We start from the raw sequence: 4,948 nt of genomic DNA, 5'->3' as shown, positions 1-4,948 counted from the left end.
TTATTATTATTATTATTATTATTATTATTATTATTATTATTATTAACCCCCTGCTCAACCAGGAGACCCTATACCATTTAGACAACTGGCTGCCCAGACTCTTCTTAAAAGCCTCCAGTGATGGAGCATCCACGGCTTCTGAAGGGAAGCCGTTCCACTGATTAATTGTTCTCACTGCCAGGAAATTTCTCCTAAGTTCTAGATTGCTTCTCTCCTTGATTAGTTTCCATCCATTGCTTCTTGTTCTGCTTTCAGGTGCTTTGGAGAATAAGTTGACCCCTTCTTCTCTGTGACAGCCCCTCAAGTACTATAAGGCTGTTATCATGTCACTCCCCAGTCTTCTCTTCACTAGATTAGACATACCCAGTTCTCTCAGCTGTTCATCATGTGGTTTAACCTCCAGATTCCTTATCGTCTTGGTTGTTTTTCTCTAGGGACTTTGATCCAGTGCTTCAATTCCAAACATCAGATTGATTCTGGAAGGGGTGGGTGGGTGGGTGGGTGAGGGTGTTAACCTTGTTGAATCAATTGAGACACATTTGATTTGATGCCCCACCTTGATTTCCCTATTCAGTTTGTAAAGTCAATTCATTCCAAGATTCACGCCTTTTGAATAATACCTTTTGATTAATAGCTTCATACTGATTTTGAGACCAAAACTGAACGGGATTCAAATTGGCGTTTCTGCTTAATTTGAAAAAAAAAATTGGTTTGGTTCAGAGATGAAGTTGAATCGGCTTCCAACTCAAAGCCCAGTTCAAAGATTAAAATTCACAGGAGTGCTTAAAAGTTTCTGAACTTTTAATTTTTGAATTTTCAGTGTCTGCATATTCTCTACACATCTAGCATCTACATAGCCCTATATTTGAACCTTGAGGTAGGTGACTTAATTTATGGATCCTTCCTTCCTTCCTTCCTTCCTTCCTTCCTTCCTTCCTTCCTTCCTTCCTTCCTTCCTTCCTTCCTTCCTTCCTTCCTTCCTTCCTTCCTTCCTCTCTCCCTCTCATCTAGGTATTATCTAGCTGTATTGAAACACAAACCATTGCATTATCTATCGCAATATTCTCAGTTTTGTAGGCTGTCCTGAGAAGATGGCTATGTTTATGCCAATGTTTGACCAGGAAAAAATTAAAAGTAGGAGCTGCATTCACACAACATATGAATAAAACATTGGTTTATTAACGACTCGGTGCCTTGGGCAAATCTGATGTGATTTTTACTAACTCAAAATGTAGCTTAGGTTGGATAGTTACCTGAATTTAGCTATCAGATGGTTGGGGAAACCACATAAACTGAAGAAAGTAAAATAAAAATGTATATTAAGTGCACTGCACTGACATATCTTACCACAAGAGGGCTTCACAGTGATTTTTTTTCAGAGTTTTCTTTGCTCCTGTCTTCTCTGTATTTGCATTTATTTGTTCCATTGTGATCGTTCCATTCCGCATTATTCAAAGATTCCTTAATATGAGGACACAATGCAGGCAGTCCTTGTTTCTTGTCTTGCTTTCTGGTGCTTTGGAAAATAGATTGACCCCCCTCTTCTTTGGGGCAGCCCCTGAATATTGGAATATTGCTATCATGTCACTCCTACTCCTTCTTTTCACCAGACTAGACATACCCAATTCCCGCAACCGTTCTTCATGTGTTTTAACCTTCATTCCCCTAATCATCTTCTCTGCACTCTTTCTAGAGTCTCAAGATCTTTTTTATATCATGGGAACCAAAACAGCTGACTGAATTTATTCCCAGACACACTGACTGACTTTAGTTGTGCATGTGTCCGCCAAAACAAGGCAGACCAGACCAGGAAATCAACTCCATAGGAAGGCTATATTTAGTTTTATTGAGATTGATTCTAATAAACAGAATCTTACAAGTCTGATTGTGCTGGACTTTCCTTCCTTCTTATACTCCAATAAATTAGAGAGACATTTGTCTGATCTGCTTCTCAATGTTATCTCACTGCTCTAGATTATTATTTTTTTAAAAAAAATGCTCCACGCCCTTTTGCGTAGGTAGTAATTCCAGCATATCTCTTTCAAAGTCAATCTCTTCAACCTCAACAGTATAATTTAATCAGCTTAGCGCTAAATTTAACTCTGGTATTAGTTGACTGAGTCAATTACCCCTTTTTGCTTTCTTAGTGACCCAGTTAAAGGGCTGTCGGGGAAAACATTCCTGATTCCGCTTTGATATTCCCAGGCGTACCCCCTCTTCCTACCTCTGCCTCTGATCTTTCTATAATTAGTGGCAACTGTCTGATTTTTGCTCCTGTGTGAAGCTGGATTTGGCGCACAACTGGGAATCCAGCTGACGAGAAAAACCCCACGTAAGAGCCAGCTCAGCTGCCATTCAACCCACACTAGAAAAATCTGTTTGAGAACCTCTGCATTCTGCAAAACAAGAATGGAGACAGAAAGAAAGGGCTTGTGGACTTTGCAGAACCTATGCCCAGACATGATGGCCTTTTATTACCAACATTTAACAGACAGATTTCCCTGCTCTTTGAAAATAATTCTCTTTACTGAATTGGTAACCCCAGCATCTCTCTGATGCGGTTAAATCTAATGCGCCTAGATCAGGGGTCTCCAACCCCCGGTCCATGGACCGGTACCGGGCTACGGCATGCCAGCAACCGGTCTGCATAAACAAGCAAAGCCCCATCCATTATTATCTCAAAAATTCCATTTCTGTATTGATCAGTGTGTTGTCTAGGTATACAAGTATTAGAATATAAAAACCATCACATTCACAATAATCTTATCAAAATACAATCATATACTAGGAAATAACAATTATGTTGTTAAAAATAGTATTTCCCACATTAACATTAATTATATCACAATCAAAGTGTTTATTAATCCGTTATAAATCTTCTCACATAATCCATGTTTTCTCATATTTCCAACTTTCTAACCTCTGTTTTTATCAGCTAACCATTGGTAAAATAAGTCCCATGTCATATAGTGTTCAGTTTCTTCTTTTTCTTTAATTGTTAATGTTAACCTATCCATTTCTGCGCATTCCAGTATTTTTTAAATTATATTCTCCCCTATAGGGGTTTCTTCATTTTTCCAAAATTGTGCATAGACTATCCTAGCTGCTGTTAATATATGTATTTCTCTCTTTGGGCACAATGAGTAATTGTCTGCTGCGAACTCTCCGTAGGCGTCAGGAAGGGCATCCGGCCAGTAAACGCTCCTGATACAAGGGATTACAGGGTTGTTAAAAGAAAAAGATAAATCTTATTTGGGGTGATGTTGCTTAAAGCTGATTGATTGATTGACCTGATTTTGCCCCTGCCCTGAGGGAATCCATGGAATGAATGATTGAATGTGCTTTCTTGAAAAATGTTAGTTTTACTTTTTTTTAAAAATCCACTTTGGAACGGATGGTATTAACCTCTTCTGTCTGCTTTGGATATTTTATGCTTAACCAATCCTGTGTGTACTATAGAAGCTTTCAAAATGGCTTCTCATTCTTGCACGGAGATTTTCAAAGATTCGGTTTAGGTTTAGTTTTCCACTGGGTGGCAGTAACTGTTCTCCTGCAGTGCAGACTTCGGCAGTCAGGGTGAGGTGCCATCCTTAAGAAGAGAGAAAAAGTCACAGTGCAAAAAAGATTGTTTCTGGTGACTAGAAAAACGAGTCAGAGAGAAAGGAATGTGATATGCAAGTTTGAACGTATATGAGTAAGAAGAAGGCTATTGAGTGATTAATTAACCTATTGCTTATGATAATTAACCATATCTATTATGGTTAGTTAAATACATGTACCCAGACATTATGCTGTTTGCTAAATATTGAAAATGTTACTTGGAAAACCCCCAATCCTAACCCAAATTCTAATCCTAATCCCCACCCCACCCTATCCCTAACCCCATAAAAACTAATAAAATCTATATTAAAAAAAGAAGAGAGAAAAAGAATAAACAAGCTGGCTTTGAAAAACATAATCTCTTCTAAAAAAAACTCCAGTGTTGGAGCACTCAAAACTTCTGGAGGCAGGTTGTTCCACTGATTAATTGTTCTAGCTGTCAGGAAATTCCTCCTTAGTTCTAGATTGCTTCTCTACTTGGTTAGTTCCCATCCGTTGCTTCTTGTCCTGCCTTCAGGTGCTTTGGAGAGTAGCTTGACTCCCTCTTCTTTGGGGCAGGCCCTGAGATACTGGAAGACTGCTATAATTATCCCCCCTCGTCCTTCTCTTCGTTAAACTAGACATGCACAATTCCAGAAACCGTTCTTCATATACTTTAGCCTTCAGTCGCCTAATCATCTTGGTTGCCCTTCTCTGCACTCTTTCTAGAGTCTCAACATTTTTTTATTTTACACTGTGGCAAGCAAACCTGGATGCAGTATTCCAAATGTGACCTTACCAAGGCAACATAAAGTGGTATCAACACTTCACGTGATCTCGATCAATCTGCCTTTGACTCACGTTCTAAAAGTGGAGAAGCAGATGGTTTTGAAAAGGGCTCCCGGAGAGGGCATCAAACTCCTGTGCTGTTATAAGAGCAGGATGGTGAGATTCAACCCACTTTGCTTTTTTTAACATGGAGATGCAGAACTAAAGCAGCACGCAGCGGTGTGATTAAAGTTAAGTCATTTTAGGCTCTGAATTTAAAGGTGGTGCTTCCGTGTCTCCTCTAGCTGAAAATACATCTTATTTCACTTCCTCCAATTGGTGGTAACCCAACCTTGCTGCGTTTGTGGTTACTAGCTATTTCTGCTCTTTCTGTTGGAAAGGTTTTTCAAGAACATCTGCTTTGAACTTGTTGTTAAAAGGCACAAGAGCAGCGTAGTCAAAATAGAAAAAGATTGAGCATCTTTTCTAGACAGAGAGAAGCCAAACCGCATAATCATGTTTCTAAGAAGTTTGCTTAACCAGGAAAGGAAAATAATAATAATAATAATAATAATAATAATAATAATAATAATAATAATAA

The 4,948-nt window shown here is 38.7% G+C and overlaps 1 long non-coding RNA gene across 1 annotated transcript in view; it reads left to right on the top strand.

The window, feature by feature from the left end:
* LOC107296244 overlaps positions 1–4,948 on the top strand; it is a 33,485-nt gene that overhangs the window by 1,332 nt on the left and 27,205 nt on the right. The window contains exon 2 of the long non-coding RNA XR_001549088.2: positions 821–877. This is a non-coding gene — a long non-coding RNA (uncharacterized LOC107296244). The remainder of the gene's footprint in view (positions 1–820; positions 878–4,948) is intronic.

The sequence above is a fragment of the Protobothrops mucrosquamatus genome, unplaced genomic scaffold, assembly GCF_001527695.2.
Source record: "Protobothrops mucrosquamatus isolate PMUCROS unplaced genomic scaffold, P.Mucros_1.0 scaffold2702, whole genome shotgun sequence".
In the NCBI taxonomy this organism is placed as follows: domain Eukaryota; kingdom Metazoa; phylum Chordata; class Lepidosauria; order Squamata; family Viperidae; genus Protobothrops; species Protobothrops mucrosquamatus.
The sequence above is the reverse complement of the archived record's forward strand: the minus strand, read 5'-3'. Positions and strand labels throughout refer to the sequence as shown.